The sequence below is a fragment of the Chionomys nivalis genome, chromosome 6 (genome assembly GCF_950005125.1).
Source record: "Chionomys nivalis chromosome 6, mChiNiv1.1, whole genome shotgun sequence".
NCBI classification, from domain to species: Eukaryota; Metazoa; Chordata; class Mammalia; order Rodentia; family Cricetidae; genus Chionomys; species Chionomys nivalis.
The window spans coordinates 36,878,366-36,902,486 of NC_080091.1; the positions used below are offsets into that span (position 1 = coordinate 36,878,366).

At 37.1% G+C, this 24,121-nt stretch overlaps 1 protein-coding gene across 4 annotated transcripts in view; it reads left to right on the forward strand.

Moving 5' to 3' along the window:
- Positions 1-24,121, forward strand: part of Mtmr3 (myotubularin related protein 3) — a 121,245-nt gene that overhangs the window by 41,855 nt on the left and 55,269 nt on the right. For all 4 annotated transcript variants that reach the window (XM_057771575.1, XM_057771576.1, XM_057771577.1 and 1 more), the window contains exon 2: positions 16,206-16,258. The gene's annotated coding sequence lies outside the window, so the exon portion shown is untranslated. The remainder of the gene's footprint in view (positions 1-16,205; positions 16,259-24,121) is intronic.

Consider the following 24,121-nt stretch of genomic DNA (forward strand, 5'->3'; position numbering starts at 1 on the left):
TCTTACAGAAACATGATTTAACTATGTAAAAAAAAAGTACAGTTATTTCTTATTCTTTGGCATATGAACATCAAATTAATGTGTCTTTGTATTGTATTGTATTACAATGTTTGACATCCCCCATCCCCAGACAGGGTTTCACTCTGTAGCCCTGGCTGTACTGGAACTCACTCCATAGAACAGGTTGGCATTCAGCTCACAGAGATGTGCCTGTCTCTGCCTCCCAAGTGCTGGGATTAAAGGCGTGGGCTATCACTGTCTTTCTGATTTTTTTTTTTTAATTGTTATTTGAGACATTGACTTAGGCTGTTCAGTGAATTTTGGCTTTCCAATAATTTCTTAAATGGCCTTAAATATAGTGTTCACATTTTGCACTGTGTATTTTTGTAAAAGTGTTCTCAGTATTTAACCATTATAGAAGTAAATATCAGTCAACTCTAAAAAATGCTAAAGAGGCTCTACGTCTTGCTCTATCAAATATTTGGCCAACTTGTAATTCTTTATGTAAAAGTAATCAAACATATCCACTTCACTAGTATGCAAATTTCTTTCATCTTAATAAGTTATATGTATTCCAGATAAAGTTTTTTAATGATTACTGGTAAATGTTTCACTTGTGTGCTTGTTCTCTATTTGTAAATATCTTTTTTCATTTTTCTTTTTTTTTTTTTTTTTTGATTTTCGAGACAGGGTTTCTCCATAGCTTTTTGATTCCTGTCCTGGAACTAGCTCTTGTAGACCAGGCTGGCCTCGAACTCACAGAGATCCGCCTGCCTCTGCCTCCCGAGTGCTGGGATTAAAGGCGTGCGCCACCACCGCCCGGCCACATAAATATTTCTTGCATAAAAGGGTTGCAAGTAGAAAATGTTTAGAAAGCCTTGCTTTAGAAGACAGACAAAGACAGCTCTTTACTTGTAAATCCCATAGATAAGCAGGCATCTTTACCCTGTAGCCTACAGGTGTAATGTATGCCAAGATTATTTAATATTTTATAGTACTTACCGTGCCTCATAATTAATTTTGGGAGAAAGTTAGGTTTTTTGGGACTTTTAGGAAGTTGTAGCCTGATCTGGTCAGCTCTTCTTATCCTTGCTCTTATGTTTGTTCTGTGCCAGCTCACAGTACAGAAATACTGGGCAAGGAGACTTCCTTCCTGCCCTGGAGCTTTTTCCTAAATTGATGCCAGCTCTTAGGATGGCAAACCTGGGAATTTAATGGTAAGCCAGATTTTCTGAGTTTCCCCACTAGATTAGATTGTCTCGGTGTTGAGATAAGGGGTTGGTGGCAAGGGTAGATGCAGGGGGTGGAGTGCAAAGAGAGGAGGTAGAAAACAGTGCCTGGCTTGAGGATATTTTAAATAAATGTTTGACTTTTGAATGAATTTATTATTTGCTCTGTTAATTTCTGAAAATGTTGTTAGCATTTACACATCTACAATAACATGTAATAGTGCCAGTGGTTTTGTTTGTTTGTTTATTTTTTTTTTTTCAAGGCAGGGTTTCTCTGTGTAGCCCTGGCTGTCCTGGAAATTGCTTTGTAGACCAGGCTGGCCTCAAACTCATGGAGATCCACCAACTTTTGTCTCCTGAGTGCTGGGATTAAAGGCATGCACCACTACACCAGAAGTGCCAGGTTTTTAATCCTGATTACTTGTTTTGTTTGGTAAGTAAGTTGTGTTGAGTGCTTACTGGTTGTCAAGATACCATTTTCTAAGACTTTTGTGTATCTCTACACTGTCTACCTTTGAGGTTTAGCAATTGTTTTATTTTCTCACTTTTTTCTTTCAGAAAACTTTGAAATTTATTTTATAAAATGCTAGCTTTTAGAACAGTGGTTCTCAACCTTCCTAATGCTGTGACCCTTTAATATAGTTCCTCATGTTGTAGGGATCACAACCATAAAATTATTTTGTTGTTACTTCATAACTGTAATTTTGCTACTGATATGAATCATAATGTAAATATCTGTTAAAGGGTTGTTCGACCTCCAGGGGTTGTGACCCATAGGTTAAGAACCATTGTTTTAGAGTATAAAATATTTGTGAATAATAGCATTCCATATAATTTTTAGATCTGAACTAGGTAGCAAAATGCTCCTCAAATTTATATTAAAAGAGACCTTGTCATTGAATAAATAGGACCAGTATTTATAAAAACCTGATTTTGGGTTTATAGTTCTTTCTTTGGTATTCTGTATTGAGCAGATGCTTCTGTAAGTACATACTTTTTTGAAGTCAGTCTTTGGTTTGGAACTATACACACAATTCTGTTCGTACCAGTGAGAGAAGAATTGTACTGATTGACCTCTAGCCTCCACATGCTCATAGTTTCAACCCCCTGCTCTGCTCCCCGCTGTACATGCACACAGGTGTGCATGCAGGATATGCTGTTTCTCTACTGAGCAAAACTGAATATCGATTTCTGGAAGTAAAATGTTTTAATGCAACTCTTTAGGGCTAGGGATTTAATTCAGTGATAGAACACTTACCCAGCATGCATGAGGTTCTGGGTGTTCAACTCCTAGGACTAAATAAATATGTGCCTTAACTTTTCAAAGTGGACATTACTATGAGACAACTTTACATGTGTGATGATATGACTAAGAAGGACCGTTGGCTTGGACTTTCAGCTATCAGCTATAACTAAGAGTATTACTATATTTAATTGATGAGACATTTGATGGGGGAGTTGAAACCTAGACAATTTTTTTCTTCTGAGTAGGAAACTGGGAAATGATTGGGCACCAAATTTCTTCTTCCCTTCTCTTTTGGAAAGAGCAGTACTTGTTGCCAGCAGATGAGCAGTGTTTGCTTGATCAAAGGTTCTGGATGACCAATTAATCCTGACAATATTGCCCCTGCTCATCATTATGTGTGGAAAAATTTGTCCTTTTGAAGGGTTTGCTTGAAAACCTTGTGGACTGTAAATTCTTGCCTTTTGATTTCAGGGATTTCATTGGTACCTTCCCTGAGACAGGTTTGAAATAGATACCCTTAGTGGCTTTTGGAGAAATGTAGCATGTGGTCTGGATATACAATTTTTTTGTAGTGATCACTGTGATATTGTCAGCATCATGTTTTTGACTCACTTTTTATTGGAATCAGTGGATTTATTTGTTGTTGTTCTATAATATTAGAGCTAGAATTCAGGATTTCACATGTGTTAGGTAAGTACATTACTTCTTAGTCCCTTTTTATTTCTGAGTAGTTTACTATAGAAATACACAACAATGATTCATCTAGTCACCTGTTGTTGGATATTTTGGGTTTCTGGTTTCGGACAATTGTGAAAAAGTAATTGTAAACATTTGGGTTAAAGTCTTCTTGTGATTATGTTTTCATATAATCATAATTATACTAAGCAGGCAGTAAATAATGTTGCATTGAAAGTAAACATTTGTTTAAAGAGGGATAAACAAGTCAAAAAGCAAATGATATGGAAAAATATGCTTAAGGCTAAAATATATTCAGTGTGTGTGTATATGTGTGTGTGTGTATGCGCTCACATGTGAGTAATGTGGGCATGTGCATGCCATAACATACTTGTGGAGATCAGAAAACAACTTTGGGTGTCAGCCTACCTTGTTTGAGACAGAGTCTCTTGTTTACCACTGAGTCTGCCAGACTAGGTGTCCTGTGAGCTGAGGATTTGTACATCTCTTTGTCCCATCTCCCTTTAGGCACACTGAGGTTACAGATTGAAACTACAGTGTCCAGCTTGTACATGGGTTCTGGGTATTGAAACTCAGGTCCTTAAGTTTACATGGAAAGCATTTTTAGCTACTCAGCATCTTTCTAGCTTCCAACTCTCTTTCCTTTCCTTTCCCTTTCCTGGTATGGACAAAGGACATGAACACACAGGATGAAAATAAATATGGATACACTAGACAAGGAAACAACAATGAGAAGACTAAACACAACATTGTTTTATTCTTTAGAAAGTGTTAAGAAAGTGATATAAAGCAGTTGATAGTTAAGGTTTCTTAGCTGGTGTGACCAGGAAGAATACAAGATAAGTAGAAAATTTGTGTCATATTTTTTCACCCTGATAAATCTTTATTTGTAGTAGCAATGTACAAACTATTAGACTGTTTATATTCATGTGTCCTTATTTTTCTTTTTGTCTAGATAGTGATTGAGGGCCTTTTGCATGTTAGCACTTTGAATCTCTTAATTTTGTTTTCAGTCATTTTTTTAAACAAATGATAAATCACATATTTATACAGTAAATAAGTATCAACAGTCAACACAAATCTACAACCAACCACCATCCCTGGGCCTGAAACACCTGGATGACTTTCTTCAGGGTGTTCATCAGAAAGGGCATGGGGACACGTGTGCAACACACATGGCAGTGATCAGTGGCTTCATTATCTGTGCAGTGGGTAATAGGGACATGTGCTGGCTAGCTTGTGGGAGGAGGGAGCCCAGTGGTTTGGAGTGGGGCCTCAGTCAGAAGGGCTTTGTCTTCTGTGGCAGAATCACTCACCTGTTTTTTTTTTTTAAATGTAAAATTACCTGAACTTTAGAAATGTTTGTTTGTGATTGTTAAACACATTTTTATTTCAATCATCAGTTACAAAAGGATAATCGATTATAATAAATGAATTAATTATATGTTGTACTTTGCTAGAATCATCACTGTTATTTCTAAAACAATAGTTCATTTCTCCATATATTGAAGTAAAATGCAATATATACATTAATATATTTCTGGAGATGAATGTTTAAATAGGGTCAATAAACTATTTGATGACTTTTTAAATAAAAACAATAGATTTTTTTTGTCCTTTTAAACTAACTTTTGAGTATATTAGAATTTGGATGGCTTAAAATATTGTTCACTTTCCTTCTCTTCTCCTTCCTTACTCTATCTCTCCATACATTTTTTCCTTCTTCTTTTGATACTTGGGATCAATTCTAGTGCCTTGCACGTGCTAGGTGGGTACTCTACTACTGAGCAACATTCTTTTTTAAGGCAACTCTTTTTTTAATTTTGCATACCAATCCCAGTTCCCTTTCTCTTCCCTCCTCTCATTCTCCCTACTCCCCCCTCCATCCACTCATCAGAGGGGGTGAGACCTCCCATGGGGACTCACTTGACCAAGGCCCTCCACCATATCTAGGCTGAGCAAGGTATTCCTTCATAGGAAATGGAGCCAGTTCATGCACTAGTTCTGGTTTTACTGCCAGTGGCCCCACAGACTGCTCCAGCCACACACAACTGTCATCCACATTCAGTTTGGTCCTATGAAGGTTCCCCAGCTATCATTCCAGAGTCAGTGAGCTCCCACTAGCTCGGGTCAGCTGTTTCTGTGGGTTTTCCATGGTCTTGACCCATAAAAACTAAGTTTTGCTAGCTATTCAGTATTTCATGGGTATTATCTAACAATTATTAGGAAAAGTATTGTGTTCAGTTGATACAGGGAATAGCGAACAGATTGATTTCTTATCTAGGTTGCAGTAATTCTTTCTCTTTGTTGTTAGTTTTTAAACTTGATACACCTGACTTAAGTATGATTTATTTTTCAGGACTCTTTGTTACTGGTGACACCGAAACTCATTTAAAGCTTAAACAAATAAACACGAGGAAGATACAGAGTCTTTGGCAGAATACTGAAACATCTTGCATAATTGAAGGAAGAACTTAGCAGGCAACTTGGGTATCTTGAGGACTAGAAGTTTGAGTAAAGTGACTCTATAAAGATCTCTGGGCATTGGGATAATTCTCTTAGGAGTTTTGACTCATGTCTTTATGGTTTATACTTTTCCTCCAAATTCTCTCTAAATTATTTCCATAGCATTGCTTGGGTCAAAAGAAGTAGCTAAGAATTCTGTATAAGTAATAGGTAGGATCAAATAATTCTATTCTAATAATTTGGCTATTTGAAAAATTAACCCATGGGATTGGGTATTTAGACTACCAGCTCAGTAGCAGCAAAGGGGAAAAACAAAAAATAGTAAACCCATTGAAGGCAACTTGAGTAGATGTTTCTCCAAAAACGTTAATATGGCTAGTAAACACATGAAAAGGCTCTATGGCATCACCAGCCGTTAAGAAAATACAAATCAAAGGAAGAAGATAATATAATACACTCACTATGGCTACTAGCCAAAAAGTGAATGAGAATGTTGGAAAGATGGCTCAGTATTATAAAGGTACCCACAACAAGGCTCACAACTTGCAACTTCAGTTCTATGGAATCCAGTGCTCTCTTCTGACCTCCTCAAGCCCCCACATACATGTGGTACACGAAAACATTAAATAAATAAATATTTTTTAAAAATGAAAGTGTTGACTAGGGCATAAATAAATTAGAGCGCTGGTACCTTGTTTTAAGCACCTTGGAAGATTGGCCTCAGAGATTAAAGTGCATGACTGACTCAGCAGTTATGCATCTCGCTATACACTACAAAGAAATAGAAGGACCCAGACAAACTTTTTTTTTTTTTTTTTTTTTTTAAATAAAGTTTCAGTGTATCAGTGTATACTTCAGTTTGGCTTGGAACTCTCTGTGTAGTCCAGTCTGGCCTGGAATCTGTCATCATTTTGCTTTAACCTCCCAAGCACTGGAATTATAGGAGCGAGCTTCCATGCTTGACTCACAGTTTTATGCGCCATTGTTCATAGTATTTAAAGGTAGGACAGTCTAAATGGCTGACAGCAGATACATTTATCAACAAAGAATATATAGGCAATAGAATGGTACCCAGTGTTAAAGAGACTTATAATTCTTCATATGCTACACATGAACAAACCTAGAAATACTGTGCTAAGCCAAAATAAGCCAGATATAAAATCAATACTTGATGAGTTCATTTATATAAGCTGTCTAGAGTAGGCAAATCCATAAAAACAGAGTGACAGTGAATACAGGGACTGAGGGGAGGAAGTAATGAATTACAGAGCATGGGGAGAGGTGCAGTTTAGTAGGATGAAAAGATCCTGAAATATGGATAGTGATTTTTCTAGATACTGATCATACAGCACTGTGGATGTCCATTAACTGTGTACTTAAATATGTATTTAAAATTATAAATTTTATAATTATAAAATTAAAATATATGTAGTTATTTAAAAGTGCAAGGGAGAATTCCTTTTACTTAACTTTTATTTAACTTGATACTTTTGATTTTCTTTTCATAAGTAAAACATAGTGATGAACTCCTTTGGCATTAGTTGAAAAGTTCTATTTTTTCCCCTGTACATATTTGGGATGTCAGTCATAAATACATACTTTTATTAATAAAATACATACTTTTTCTTAATAAAACACTGAAAAGTACACTTTAAATGTACATAGTGTGTCAATTATAGGCTGATTGATTTTTCTTTCTTTTTTTTTTTAAATGGGTCTCATGTAGACAAGGCTGACTCGGAACTGGTAGAGGTCTACCAGCCTTTGCCTCTGAGTGCTGGGATTAAAGGTGTAGACCACAGTGTAGGGCTTCTGATTAAATTTTAATAAAAAGATATCTAGGGAAGATATCTAGATACATTTTAAAACTTTAAAGATAAATAGACTACTTAGTTCTGAAGGGCAGTTTGCTTTGTAATATGGCAATGGTAAAAGGCAAGGAATGGATATATTTTTTAACTTTAGGGACTATAGTAAGTATTCACGGTGGTACTTTAATGTGCTTACTGCTAAATAATGTAAGACAGATTGGAGGGTCGTATTTATTTTTACTTGCTTTGTCAGATAAAAGAACAGGCAGGGACAGAAACAAGACCAGTGGATTGACTTAATGATATTAGCTGCTACCTTTATTATTGAAGTTGTCATTGGTGATGGGAGTATTAAACAGGGAGAGTGACATATTCAAAATATATTTTTAAAAAGCAACTTGGTAGGCATAAAACCTTACTGTTTGTGAATGACATGTATACCACATATTGTGGTGTATGTCTGCACTTGTATGTGCATTCATCTGTGTGTGTGTTTGTGTGTATGTGTGTGTGTCAGTTTTGGGGACTGCTACCTATAGTTACTTCATACACCCTTTGTCCATTGGACAGGTCTTATCTGTATAAACTATTTTTCTTAATTGAATGATTTGTTTAGTTACATATTTTTTCTGTCATCTGAATTGAATAGTAGTAGTTATTTACTTAGAGGTAGAAGTATTACTCTGTTGCCTAGGTTTGCCTCAACCTGAAATCTTGCTGTGTTTGCCTCACTAACACATCTGGCTTGTCGCTGTTTTTGATGTATGAGCATTATCTTTGGATTACTCTATAATGTATGTAGAGTAAGTTTCTGTTTGGCTGTTTTTCCATCTTGAGACTGTTTTACCAATATTTGTATGAATAGAGGCATATCTTTTAAAAAGCTGCCTTTGATTTTCCAACTGAGTTAAGAATAATAGCTGAAGAAGTTTTTAAAGCCATGGTTCTGAATTTTGTCTTCTGTGTGAATTCAGGGTTGTTTAAACTTTTCTGAATTGCTGATTTAAATGTAGTTATTTAAAAGTGCAAGGGAGAATTCCTTTTACTTAACTTTTATTTAACTTGATACTTTTGATTTTCTTTTCATAAGTAAAACATAGTGATGAACTCCTTTGGCATTAGTTGAAAAGTTCTATTTTTTCCCCTGTACATATTTGGGATGTCAGTCATAATATGTACCCTCTGTTTACATGAGATAAATATTGCCAGTGTAAAGGGTGTTTTGTTTTCTCCTGAGTATGTGGTGAAGATGCTGATTTGTGGTCTCTTGGCTTTAAATATTCTAAGGACTGCTTAGAAAGGCTATTTGAGTTTGCCACATGAACAGAGCCCTCATTGTGGTATGTAGTTATTGGAGGTTATTTAAGTTTTTATTGGCTTGTTTTCAGAAATATGAGTAGCCCCCTACCTAATTGCCAGAATATAAATTTTAACTAGGCCTGTAGAAGAATAGGCTCTTTTTATTTCACACAGCCTTTACCTTGTGAGTTCTATTTCTTTGAGTGTACTCTTAACTGAATGCACTTATAGGCTGGAGAGGTAGACAGTTCGTTGTTTGCTTTCTATGTGCTACGTAAGTAGAGCAGGATTGAAAAGACTTTTTAAGATTTATTTATTTTTATTTTGTGTGCGTGCTACTTTGCACGCATTTTCTGTCTGTGCACTATATGCATGCCTGGTGCCTGAGGAGGATGGAAGAGGTTAGAAGAAGGGACATCTGATCTCAGGAACTGGAGTTACAAATGGTTGTGAGCTACCACATAGGGACTGACAGTTGAATCCAGGTCATCTGCAAAAGCAAGAAGTGCTTTTAACTGTTGAGCACAGAAGTTTTTAATTGTAAAGCTATCAGTTCAAAGTTTATTTTTATTTCTCTCTCTCTCTCTCTTCCCCGTCCCTCCCTCCTTCCCTCACTCACTTTTTTTGGAGACAGGGTTTCTTTGTGTAGCCTTAGCTGTCCTTTGTAGACCATGCTGACCTTGAACTCAAAGATCCACCTGCCTCTGCCTCCTGAGTGCTGGGATTAAAGGTGTTTGCTACCACTGACCAGCTCAAAAGTTTAAATTTTTAATTTTTATTGTTATATTGTATGCTGAAAGAATTGTTATGCATTTTCATTCAGCTTTCTGGTTCTTAACCTTTCTAAAGTTGATGCAGATAGAACCCATGGCTTCATGCCTGCAAGGCAGACACTTTTATCAGCAGAGCTATATCCCCTTCTTGACCATTTTAATGCCTGTTATTGTACATAAAACTCAAGAGTCAGTTCACGGAATGGGAGAAAACCTTATCATTCCTAATAAAGTATTCATATATGATAAGCAGTGTACAGATCAGCTTTGTTTGGGTTACTGATACCTCTTTTGGGGGGGTGTGGTTTACTTTCATACTTTTCCTAGAATTCATGTTTAATATGTCAAGTGTCTAGAGAAGATAGGAAAATAAGACATACTTGTTTGTTTATACATGGATATAGATAGTTCTTGGGTTCCTTTAGCAAGCTGTCCTTTAGCTTAGACGAGGGTTTTTTGTTTATTTTATTTTTTTTTAAATCTGTTATGGGTCTGCCCACTGAGAGGCTTAGAATTTAGTGTTCAAGTGGGTCTGGAGATTCTGCTTTGTGGGAAGATTGAGGAGCAAAGTGTGCTGGTATAAGCAATGTCAGTTTGGGGCTTTAGTGGCTTTTAAAATTGTTTTTGTCTTTGCTACATAACTTACAGATTTATTTTCTTTTTCTGCTAAGTACATAAGAAATAGGAGTTCTTAGCCAGGCGTTGGTGGCACATGCCTTTAATCCCAGTGCTTGGAAGGCAGAGGCTGGTGGATCACCATGAGTTTGAGGCCTGCCTGGTCTATTGAGTGAGTTCCAGGACAGCCAGAAGTTTACAGAGAAACCCTGTCTTGGGAGAAAAAATAAAGAGGAGTTTTTATGATGTAAATACAGTACTCATATATGAAATTCTTAGAAAATGAAATAGGAGAAAAAAAATAGGAGTTCTTAAATTAAACATTACTACAGAATCTGCTTGAGAACCTGTTTGTAAAATTATTCCATCTCCATAGGGACAGATATTTTAAGTCTTTTATCTAAGAAACCCACCTAAGTTTTTTAGGAAGCAGAAGGGATAGATTTTGGGGTTTAATATTAAATAAATGTTAAGGAGGAAGTCATTGTAAACTTATGATTATGAGAATTTAAATTTCTGAAATTTGAATTGTCATTCAGTTTTAATAGAATGTGTGGTCTGTGCATTGAGGACAGATTTAGTGCAAGGTAGGGTGAAAAGAGTGCGGACAACTTCCCCAGTTAACTGAGAACAAGTGTAAGACCTTAACTTATGCGTGTAGGAAATTTGCCCTTCCAGAGGCACACCTTGGAACAAAAGTCAGGAAACTTTTTTCCGGTGCTATAGATAGTCTTTCTGATGTTTCCACATTAATTATAAATAATAAACTACCTCTGACACTTAGGCACATTGATCCTACTTGGCTTTTAATTAAATTAATTTCTAGTGATTGCATGCTAGAGTTCCTATCATCTTTTGTTAATAATGAGACTTGAGCAGTCTTAAAAAATAACTTTAGGGTCTGGAGAGATGGCTCAGCAGGTGAAGAATACTCTCTGTTCTTCTAGAGGACTTGAGTTCATTTCCCAGCAACCCTATGGCAGCTCACAACCTCCTGTACCTCCATTCTCAGAGGATCTGAAGCCCTCTTCTGGCCTCCATGAACCCTATAAGCACATACTACATAGACATACACACAGGCAAAATATCCCCACACATAAACTGAAATGAAAAAAATTAAAATGACTTTATTTACTTTGTGTGTGTGTGTGTGTACATACACATGTATGTGTAACTGCCTTCAGAGGCTAGAAGAGGGCTTGGGTTCTTTGGAGTTGGAATTTGTTAAACTTCCATACGTGGGTATGTTGGTCCTTGTGATTGAGCAGCAAATACTGTTAACTTCTGAGCTCTCAAGTCCCAGGCATTTTTATTCTCAATAAATTATGTCTCTTCCCTTTTAGGAAATAGGAAGCATTTCTTCATTTTAGATGGCAAACCTACCTAAATACTGCCTTATAGTGTGTGTAGGTGTGTACACTTGCTAGTACACACACATTAGGAAGCCTAAGATTGACATCAAGTGGTTTTATTTCCACCCTATTTTTACAGTTACTGAACCTGGGCCTTGTCGCTACCTCCCCAGCACAGGTGTGTGTTGTCATATTGGCTTGTATATGGGATCTGGGGATCCAAATTGAGTTCTTTATTTAACCCATTGAACTATTTTCCTGACTTCAAAATTATATTTTTAATTCTTAATTTCAGTAGTAAAGTGATGCCTTAGTCAGGTAATAACATTATAGATTACTTGTGGAACTTCTTATAATTCTGATAATGGCTTAATACATCTGAGTCAAATATGAAAAGAATGTATTCTGCACCAAAGTGATTATAAAGAACAAGACAGAACTTAATATCTCTCCACTTTTGAAGTTTTAAATGTTAACTTTTAAAAAATAAATAATATTAAAGGATTTTCAGTTCTGTGTAGAAACAAGTCTTTCTGACTTTTAATATTAGTATCAGATGAAATTGAAAGAACATGGTCTGTCGTAAATGATCCTTCTTACAATTATTGAATTGTGTTATGATATATCAAAGAAAATTGAAAAATAATGGAAACGTAAGTGATTGGCCCAGCTAAAAAGGCATGTCTGTTTATGAGAGCGAATAAGCAGACCAATCAGGAGACCTGAGGAAGGAAGATGAAGTGAAAAGAAACCCATTTTCTGTAGATATTTGGAGGACTGATTTCTCTGAAGTCCGATCTGGAATAACTGCTGCCTTCCCACACTTTTAAGAAAATTTCAACCCTTAAAAAGAAAATATTTATATTGTTAACAAGTTTACTACTAGCCTTCAAAATAAAGGTAAATAATAAAATGCCATTGAAAAAAAATAAATAAATAATATGATCTTTGGTTTTAATCTTTTATGATAATAGACATCATATGTAGCTGGTGCTCTCTCTCTTGCCATTTAAAAGGTTAAAATTAAAAGTCTTTGTAAAATAAGTTATTTTGAAGGTTACCAGTCAGATTTGCTGTTGGTTTGAATATAGTTAATCTTTTCTGTGAATATGTGGCTTCCTCGTGCTTGGTTCCTTGAGACAGGAATGTAGGAAGGTATTTGTGAGGTGTGATCAATCTTAGTGTCTAAAAATGGGAAAGCACAGTTACTTTAGTGTAAACTTGTCACATTTGAGGTCCATAGCTAGAAAAATAGCTGCCAGTAATTCAGCTACTCATCGAAGACAAATGACCTTTAGTGTTGATCACCAACTGAAATTCTGTAGCAGAGCTCCCTTTGAGGATTGTATTCAGAATCTCTCCCATGTTAAAAAGAAATGTGTACAACTAATGAGTCACACATTCTGCATCACTTGTCTAATTCCAGAATTATACTAGGGTGGTCCTTCGGTTATTTCCTTTTGAAACCAAATATTTCTTTTTAGCAGTGGCATTTGATTATTAACTGTTTGAAGCAACTTGTTACCAGTGTATGTTTGTTATGGAAATGTAATAACATGGAGTCTAGCTGTTTCTGATAACTTATTTTTATGGTTGTTTTTGTGTAGGGGATGGTATTTTAGCTGCTTATCTGTGCCTCACAGCTGGCAGAGAAAATGCAGTAAACTAATCATGAAGTTGCATTCAGGGTTCTGACTGCTCTTAGTCTTTAATGTTTCAGAAGTGTAAAAGAAACACAGTGTCTAGTTTTGATTTTAAGCACTGTTGCTTGGTGGTCTCACTGCATCAAGGCACTGACCCCTTCTGTATGTACCATAATTTGTCTTTACAAAGGATGCTCATAAATGAGAAAATGTCATAATTCTGGAAAGTCACACAGACCAGATGGCAGCTGCACAAGGGTAGGAACCCTATTCATTGCTGCATCACCCTTCCCACCCACAAGCGCTGTTAGATGAATGGCTCTTCATTACTTACCATAGGGAATCAATGCAGTCAATTTTTTTTTGACTGAATCCTTGTTTCTGTTTTCATTTATTCTTGATTTCAGCAGCAAAAACTTCAAAGAAAACTTTAGGTTCAGGGAATAAGTTTCTGTTATAGTCATTTCATTCAGCTGTTAAATACTTGGCTTTGGGTTAGTTCTTATGATTAAATCATTTTCCCACCATTGAATAATCCTACCAAATGTGCTACAGAAGTCTAGTTTTAGATATTAGACACTTTAATAGCCATAGCAAGGAAGCACTAAGATTCAGAGAAAAGTCACCAAGATATGCTTCTTAAAAATCACTGAGTTTTGCCTGTTCTTTCGTCTTTCTTTCTTTCTTTCTTTCTTTCTTTCTTTCTTTCTTTCTTTCTTTCTTTTCTTTTTTTTTTAAAATGTAGACAGGCTCTCATGTAGCTCATGACTCCTTTGAACCCTTTTATAGCTAAAGATAGCTTTGAACTTGTGATCTTTCTGCTTCTACTTCTGAATGCTAGCACTTAGACATGTACCAAACGGTTATTCTTGTTGAACCAGGACCTCCAGGGCCTTTGCTCATGCTAGACAGGCACTCTGTCAACTAAGCCACATCTGCAGCCTTGAATTTTTGAATGTTGCTTCTGTACTCAATTATATCAGAATCTGTTTCTTACTATTTATAGGTAAGAAAGTCCTTTTGTTTTCATTTCAGTGGAAAATAGATTATTTAAAAATAAGTTTTTAATATTGTCTTCTTAAAATTTTGAACTCTTATCCTCCATTTGAAAAGTGAGAGAGGACCACCTAAAAAGCACTCTATTTTCTCCCTGAAACATACCAGAGTCAACAAGTTCTACTTACACATTCCCCACCCCAAAATATTATAGGGGGGCCTACCCTCTCTTTAGATTTTCCTTATTAATTTGGTTTAATTTGATTTGTTTTTATATTTAGTTTTAAAAAGTATAAATGATATATAAACTGGTGTCACTTTGTCTTTGCAGAAGGCAGTGTTCCAGGTTACATGCAGCTAATCACAAACTAGTTTGTATAGGAACTGAATGTGTGTATTCCCTTTTGGTCTCAGAACCTTCAGGCCCTTAAGTTGTTAACTTCTAGTGCAGCTGCACACTAATATACAATACTATTATGGTATTTAAAATCAGTTATATTGTACTTTACACTTGTTAGGACTCTCCCGTGCCTGGATGTGGGTGGAGGTGAGTAGGCATGAAGGGGGCCAGAGGTTGTTTTTGGGTATCTTCATGATTGCTTTTCCACTTTATTTTTTGAGAAGGTCTCTCACTAAATCTGGATCTCATTGATTTGGTAGGCTAGCAGGCCAGCAAGTCCCAGATATTTTCTTGTTTCCACATTCTCAATGCTGGGACTATAGGCACATGCTACCACGCCTGTCATTTTACATGGATGTTGGGGCTCTAACTAGATATAGGTCCTGAACTTTGTCCTTAGCCCCAGGCTATTTCCTATAATACATTATGTCCACATGGCATTATATATGTGTGCAATATATATATATATATAATACATATCATACCACATATAATATATGTACATAGAAATTTGTGCCTTAGTGAGAAAGGTTCAGAAAGATTTAATTTTTTGTTCCTCTACCCCTTAGTGATAGAATCTAGGGTAACCCTAAAGCTTAAGGGTTAACTTCAAGTTTTCTCTACACCTGTCCTATCCTCTGCTTTAATTTGTATCTCATGTATTTAACTTCCATTATAGTTAGATCTTTTATTAATTGTTTGGATTTAACGTAGCCACATCACATTCTATCTCAATGAAGAAGAGAACATAAATCTTCTATTTTTTGCTGTGTTTATAACCTTATGGTACCAGAGAGCCTTTTTCAGACTCAGCTTTATATAGCCCTTATCTGGCACATTATCCTTAGAGGAATGGATTGGTTGGCATCGTTACAGTGATGATACACTACATGACTAAGGCTGAGGAGTCGCCAACATATCATTGTCTTGCTTCTTGAATTTTGCCCTTCATTTCTAATTCTTTAGAGTTTTGGTCCTCTATTTGGTCTTACTCATTTACTTCATGTAATTTAAATAATAATCCTGTACTCAATATGGTATGTCATACCTGTAATCCCAGATTTCAGGAGGCTGAGGCAGGTAGATCGTAGGCTAGTCTGGGCTACATGGTAAATAACAGGCTAGCTTGGGCTACAGAGTAAGGCTTTGTTACAAACAACTAAAACCAACTAAACAACACTGCCCCAAACAAGTATGAATGGAAAAACCAAGCCCCAAAACAAGCTGAAAGATTCTGTCTATAAATAAATACTACAGAGAATTTGCCCCAAAGAGATTGGGTATATAATTCTCTTATTTCTACAAAGATCAGATTATTGCCTAATGGCAGGAATTCTTTGTTTGTAGTTACCTACCCATTACTTTATGTCCTCAAAACAATGTTAGATAGATCCTTTGGTAGAAGTCAGTTGTATGCATAAAAGACCTTGAACTAGAAGTCCAAGACAGGATAGAATAGGTATGACAAGCAGCAGAGATTTCCCTGACCAGCTGTGGGAGGTAATACTTGTTCACTGAGGGAAGCTCAGAAAGGAACATCTTAGGTTTCTGAATCATGTGAGGAAAAAGTCTGAACATCTACCAGCAGTCCATACAGCAATTAAAGATGTTAGTGTGAGAGATAAGGCTGGGCTTTCAATTGGCATAATCTGATGGTAGGATATTTGTTTGTTTTGCAGAATTCCTTGTGAAGCCTTGTAGAAGAAAAAGTTCTCAGGACAGTATTCATTTGGTAAGTTTGTTTTCTTCCTGGAATCACTCTGCTGATTTGAAGCAGGGAAAACATATTTACAAATTAGTTTTGTGACACTGTTTGTCCCTGTCCATTTTCATTAGTACCCATGCCAGGTTACCTTTTATGTGTCTATTTGTGGCATATTGCAGTGTTCTTTATGTCTGAAAATGTGTTGAGTAGTTGTTATTTTGAGTTGTAGGGTCAACTTCTTTGTCCGTAAACTCTCAGTTCAGCAGCAGATCCTGCATTAGTAAGTAAAGTGTGGTTGATTTAGATATTCAGTGCCAACCTTTGGCCTCTACATTCATGTGTCTATATTCATGTCTATATAAGCACACATATATACCAACACATGTGAGGTGAGAATACATACATACTTGAATACCACAAACACACAGGCACCCCCCCCCAAAAAAGAGAAAAGAAAAAAGAAAAACAACACAACAGGATAAAGTATTCTAAGCACTCCATCCCTCCCTCCAGCTAATACATGATTTCTTCCCCTTTTTGCATTATTTCCTGAGTTTTAGAATAGGAGTGCAGTGTCTCATGTAGGAGGGCTCAACTTTCAACAATTACTCAGACTAGATGGTCAGTTTCTTCAGTAACCTCTGACCCTTGTAAAAATAAGCTTTTGACCACAGACAATAGCAGCACTGTTCTGTGGGAATAAATAAAAATATTTAGAAGGTAATTTGAGAGGTGTGCCATGCTCACTTTAAGGACACAGTAGCTTAGCTACTACAGTATATGACCTCTCATTTAGGGATTTTCAGTAGGCTTACAGTACCAGGTAGGAATTGGCTTCAGTGGAGTGATAAGTCCAGTCAGGAAGCTGTTGCCCCTTTAACGTAGTGCCATTATTGCGCTGCTGGGCATGTCTTGCCTGACCAGTTGGTAGTATAGCACACAGGGTTCACAGCTGAGTAAGACCGCTAATGACAGTGCTCCAGCATGTGGAACACCCTCTGAAAGGGAGGAAGCTTCTAGTTCAGTTAAAACCTGATTTCCTTATATTCTGTGACCAAAGCTTTTAGTGTCGTAGAGTTTTACTGTGTAATTCTACTGGGCAACCAGTGTAGTAACAAATTGTTCGGGGAGCTCCATGGGTTCATAGAGAAGTGGCTTCACCCTGGTACTGGGGCTTTTCATTTTATTAACTGATGACTTCTTAGAGTAGCTTTATCTACTCATGCATGGTATCTCTGTTGAAACTTTTTTGTCTTACATTTTATTTTGTTATTAACTTACAAAATAGCAGGTTTCCTTATGGATTTTTAATATATACTCTTAGCTTTAGGTGACTCTACCCCTTAACATAATGTTCAGCTCTCAGAGAAAATAAAAACTGGAAGAGTACTGGCCTGCTCTTTAACCTGTTCTCTCTTCAGTTACCGTTAGGCAATGACCTCACCTAGTTTCCATGCCAGGATCAAGTTCCTTAGTGTGGCATGCAACAAATCGTCTATACGTGGTCACTCATTTCCTATGCACCAGTGTAGCTACCCTGGACTGCTTCCTACCTTTCAAATGTATTCCAGTGTGTTCCTTTGCTTTATTCTGATGTTTGTACCCCTTCTTGTTTCCACTTTGTCTTAAAGCTTGAAGTGTGCATATACAAAAAGACTATTTTGGGCATTGTCTTACCAAAGTCAGTCTATCCCTGTAGGATCATGTATTATCATATATATGATTGAGTCATAATAGTAATAACTGTAAAAAGATAATTATGCGGCTGAGAATACTAAATATATCCATGAATCCGAGGCTCACATAAATAATATGATTTACTCTTATGGTCATAACTTTAGTATAGGATAGACATTGCTAATCCCCAAATCCACAATCTTAAGTGTTCCAAAGTCTGAAAGAACCCTGAAATCTGAACCCCGCTGGTCTGGTGCATTTTTTTTTTGATAAGGAATGCTGCACTTGAGCAGAATCTGAGCAAAATTCCTATGTGTTTAGTCATTGCTTTTTATCAGTTTTCTTTGAGGCCATTATCTGTACTTTTTTTAGGCTAGTTAAATGGAAAATCTTTTTTTTAAAAAAGATTTTTTACTTATTATGTATATAACATTCTGCCTGTGGGTATGCCTGCATGCCAGAAGAGGGCACCAGATCTCATTGTAGATGGTTGTGAGCCACCATATAGTTGCTGGGAATTGATCTCAGGACCTCTGAAAGAGCAGCCAGTGCTCTTAACCTCTGAGCCTTCTCTCCAGCCCCAAATGAAAACCTTTTCTATAATAGTTATTTTCAATTTCTTTTTAATAACTTTGTAGCTGACATGGTGGTTTGTTCCTGTAATCCCAGCACTTGGGAAATTGAGGCAACAGGATCTCTGCTAGTTCTGGGTTACAGTTGAGAGTTTAGGTCAGCCTGGGGTATATAGTATGGGGGTGGGGGGAAGCAAAACCAGAAAGACCAACAAAAAAATTTATATAGAAAAATTCATTTTCCTAGGTTGATGTGGTAATCTACACCTATAATCTCATCACTTAGGAAATTGAGGATCACAAATTTAAGGCCAGTCTGAACTAACACAGCAAGGCTCTGCGTGTCTTAGAACCAACCAGACTAAACCAAACCAAAAACAAACCCATCTAATAGAAATATAAAGTAAGTGTTCTAAAAGTATGAGAATGGAAAGTCTCTTCCTACTTTTTCCTTTATGAGATAGGGTCTCATGTTTCCCAGCTGATTTTGACTTGTAGCTGATGGTGACCTTGAATTTCTAGTCTTTCCTACCTACCTTCCAAGTGTTGGGTTGTAACTATGTGTCACTATACCCAGTTTTTTTGGAATCTGGGGGACGAATCTCAGGCTCTTGTGTGTATTAGGTTAGGTTAGCACTACTGACCGGCCTGGGTCTCTAGTCCTTATCCCACCCTTTTCTAAAGAGGGGCGGCCATTGTTAACCATTACTGTACCATTTTTCTGTGCACATAAAAATGTGCTTAATAGTTGGTACAGATATTGCTTATGTGTAATTTATCTAATTTTTAAAATAACAGAACTCTTAGAACTTTCACCAAGTTGAGGCCAGGAGTGGTGAGGTCTCATAATCCCAGCATTCAGGAGAAGGAGGAGGATTATAAATTTGAGGTCGGTCTTGGCTGCATTTCTGATCCTGCATTGAAAGACAAAACTAAAGTAAACAAACAACAAAAGTAACCTTCCAGGTTGATGACTGTGGTGGTTTTGAGGCATACATGTGTGCACACTTTAGCAGTAACCCTTGTATGGCTCCTCCACACGGTTTATATTCTTTCATTCAGTAGGCTGTTTTAAGACCCAGTGCTACAGAAATAGTGACTTGTATAGAGAGTTATGGATAGGTTTTGTTGTTATTGTCGTTTTTAAATGACTTTTTGTGTGGTAATGGAAAAATGGAAACAGTATAAATGTATGATGAGGTAATCTGATTAGATTATAATAGATTGAGATATAATGAAATGCCGGACTGCTATCCAAATATACGCACGGATGTAAGAAGGATTTGATTTACTATTAGAATAAAGTAAATTGGAGAATAGTAAATATGGTGTGATTCTCTTCCCTTCCTCTTTTGGGGTTCTATTATGTGCGTTTTTATATATGTATAGAGAAGCTTTTGAAACAAAACTACAAAATAGTTAACGACTGTACTTAGGTGTGAGTGAAGTATAGCAGAGGCAACTTAGTTATTAAAGTAAGTTTCTAAAGTGCAGTTCACATATTACCTAGTCACTTGTGTCTCATCAGCTCAGAGAGACAGTTTATATCCTTAACTGTCATCCCCTTCACCTTCTATCTCCACCAGCACTAAGCAACCACTAGTCTGTTTTCTATCCCGTCAGCAGTCTATCAGATTTCACTGTTCTGGAACCCTGTCTTACGTCTTTTGTGACTGGCTTTATTCACTTAGTGTAATGTGTTCAAGATTCATCCATTCCTTTAACTATAATGGTGTAGCCCATTGTTTCAGTGTGAGGCATTCTGTTCATTCATTCATCCGTAGTGGTCATTTGGATTTGGCTATTTTGTTTTTTTGTTTTTCGAGACGGGGTTTCTCTGTGTAGCCTTGGCTGTCCTGAAACTTGCTCTCTAGATCAGGCTGGCCTTGAACTCACTGAGATCTTCCTGCTCCTGCCTTCTGAGTGCTTGTTTAAAGACGTGTCTGTCACTGCCTGGTCCTTTGACTATTTTGAATAACTACTGTAAACACATTTATAGAAAATTTCATGTAGATGTATGTTTTGTTTTCTTGGTTAGATATATAGGAGTGGGCTTGCAGGATCATACAATAACAATAACTGTTTTATCATTTGAGCATGAACCTCCCAGTTTTCAAAGAGGCAATGAAACTGTTGTACACTAATTGTTTACTCTTTACATATGTTTTTAACAGTTTCTTATAAAGAAAATATAAGAAATATAAAATATAAGAAAATATAAAAAAATACTATTACAACAAAAACATGAAGATGTTTTAAGGTGCTTACCAGACTAACTGCAATGACTCAATTTCTTTATTTTGTGCTCAGAGTGTAACTGCCATGCTGGGCTTCTTCCTCCTCCTCCTCCTTTTTTTTGGCCAGACTTTTCTTCTTTTTATGGCTGACTGGTGTTCTATTGCATGTATAGTTAGTTCATTCATGGATATCTAAGTTGATCCCATATCTTGTATATCACAACTGGATATGAAATAGACATAGAAATGCATCTAAAGCTTCAATATACTCTTTTCAGTTCCTTTGAAAACTTAAGGTTTTCAATGATAGCTTGCATTGTTTGAGGATCTAAAAGTAGATACAATAACTTAATCTCTATTTACCCATTTCACTGATCTTGAAAAGTTATCAGCTCGTGGTCCATCTTGTTTCACAGGTACTTTCCATTCCAAATGTACCTTCATTTATCACTTCTTCTATGTGTATTGTAGTGATATATTTAAGAGATGAATTCCTTAAAGAGAAAAAAAAACTAAAACCAGGTGCAAAAATCCATAACCACACCCTATGTGTATTTGTGTGCACATTAGGGACCATAGCCCGTGTGTTTAAAATTAAGGTTGTTGCTGCTCAGTTTATTCTGTAACTTTCTTTGGAGTAAAAATATTTATACTTAGTTTGAGTATTCATCCCCCTTTACCCACTTTTTAATTAAGGTATAATTCATATCACATAAAGACCACTCTTTCCAAGGTATGCAGCTCAATGGATTTTAGTATATTCATCATGTACAAACCTTTTCATTGTCTCATTCTAGATTTCTGTCCCCCATGAATATAACCTTGAGCCCACTCCATATTCCTCTCTGCTCCTCTGTATATACCTGTTCTGGATAGTTGAGTGAATTTGTAGCGTTTTATGTTCCAGGTTTTTTTCACTTAGCATAATGTTTTTTATCCATGCTGTCATGGGTCAGTATTTTCTTTCTTGTTATTGTTAAATAAGATTCCATTCTATATATGTTTCTTTATCTTTTCATTTTCTGTACATTTGAATTGTTTCCATCCTTTGGCTATTATGAATATTGTTGCATGAATGTTTTACAAGCCTTAAAATCAGTCCTTCTCTCCTTCCCTCCCTCCTTTCTTCCTTCTGAACAGGGTCTTTCCCCTGGCTGTCCTGGAAACTCACTCTGTAGACCAGGCTGGCCTCTAACTCACAGAGATCTGCCTGCCTCTCCATCCCAAGTGCTGGCATTAATGGTATACACCACCATGCCCTGGCTTAATTTTTAATTTCTTTCAATTTCTGTTTTTATGGGTTTTTTTTTGTTTGTTTTGTTTTGTTTTGTTTTGTTTTTGCTTTTGAGGTGGGTTCCTGTTGTGTTGGTCTCTAACTCCTGGGCTCAAGTGATACTCCAGCTGCCTGAGTATCTGAGACTACAGTTATGCAGCACTGAGCCCAGCTTCTTAGTATACAAGTTTTGTATAGGAATATCCTTTCATCCTGTCAGGTGTGTGCCCAGCAGTAAAACTGATGGGAAATATGACTGTATAGCTCTTTTGGGAACAGCCGAACTGTTTTCACAGAGATGTACTTCTGAGAATTTCAGATTCTTCATATTCCACCTACATTCTATACATATGCATAAACTTTAAAATGTGTGCCTGTACATGTATGTGTGCAGGTGTACATGTGTGAAAACCTTATATAGCATCTTCAAGAATGCCATCTGCTTCCTTGGAGGCAGGATCTTGATCCTCCCTCCCCCATCCCCTTTAGGTTTTGGTTTTTCGAGACAGGTTTCTCTGTGTGACCATAGCTGTCCTGGAACTTGCTCTGTAGTCCAGGCTGCCCTCAAACTCAGAGATCCACCTGCCTCTAAGGTAGGGTCTCTTGTGGTTCTTATTAGCCTAAAGCTCACCAGGTACTAGACTGGCAGGTCAGTGAGCCCCAAGGATCCTCCTGTATGCCTCCTCCATGTTTTGATTACAAGTTTGTGCCACTGGGCCCAGTTTTTAGTATGTAATAATAATTAGAACATGTATCAAATTTATGTCTGTGTTAAGATAGAGCAGTTTGAGTTGTAAGTAATAACTCAGTGGTGGGAGACTTGCCTATCATGTGACCAGGCCCTGGGTTCATTTCACAACAACATAAGACAACAACAAACATAGTACAGTAGTTTAAATATGTGGATGATGTTGTCACTTTCAGCTGGATTAGCAGTAGGCATCTGAAACAAACTTGGTTTCTCTGTGTTCTTTTTTCCTATCACTTATGGGCTGAGGAATTCACTTTTCTTTTCTTTCTTTTTTTATTTTATTTTATTTTATTCTTTTTTAATTAAAATTTCCGCCTCCTCCCCGTTTCCCATTTCCCTCCCCCTCCTCCCACATATTGCCCCCTCCCCCCATTCCCCTCCCCCTATCCCTACTTCTCTTCTCCTCCCCCCACTCCATTCCCCCTTCCTCTCGATACTGAAGAGCAGTCCAAATTCCCTGCCCTGACCACGAGGGGTGCACCCACCCACTGTGACAGTGGAACTGATCTATTGGGAGCCCACCAAGGCCAGCTGGACTGGGACTGAATAAGCATGGGTTGAAACTGGACTCTCTGAACATGGCGAACAATGAAGGCTGATGAGAAGCCAAGGACAATGGCACTAGGTTTCGATCCTAATACATGAACTGGCTTTGTGGGAGCTTAGCCTGTTTGGATGCTCACCTTCCTGGACCTAGATAGAAGTGGGAGGAATTCACTTTTCTTAAGGATGTCCTTCACCAGGAAAGTCCTTTTTCTAGTTGCTGAGACAGCAAGTTTGAGATACCTTTCTGTCACATTTAGTGGATCAACTCATTGTGTGCGTTTGTGTGTGTGCGCGCACGCGTGCATGCATACACACAACTATCGCTTCAGAGACTATGAAGAATCTGGTAGCACTGCTTGTGTCACTGCTGCCTTGTAAGTCTGGTATTGCATTGTCACATCCAGTGGCTCTCAGCATCTTCCTTTGCCCCTTGTCTCCAACAGTGATTGTCCCTCAGAGCACTCTGTTAAAATCATCCTTTTCTCACTGCCCAGCAGAGGTACAGGCACAAAGACAGAGCCTTGACCCTGCTATTCCTTTGATGTTCTCTTTCACTTATTTAATACTGCTCTTACAGCTCTTATGCTGAGTATTGATGTTCAAGCTCCCCAAAATACCATCTTTTTTTTTTTTTAATTAAATTTGAGCAAAGCAATAACACCAGGTTTGTGTGATGGTATGATGGTAATCTGTTGAGGGAAGGAGCCCTTCAGGAGAGTGCTAGCACTCCTCTGCATTTCTAGTTGGACGTCCTTTTGTTTTTAGAAGCACAGGTGAGAGGATTATAGTAGCTCAGGAATTTTCAGGTAAGTACAGAATATCAGGATAATAAAA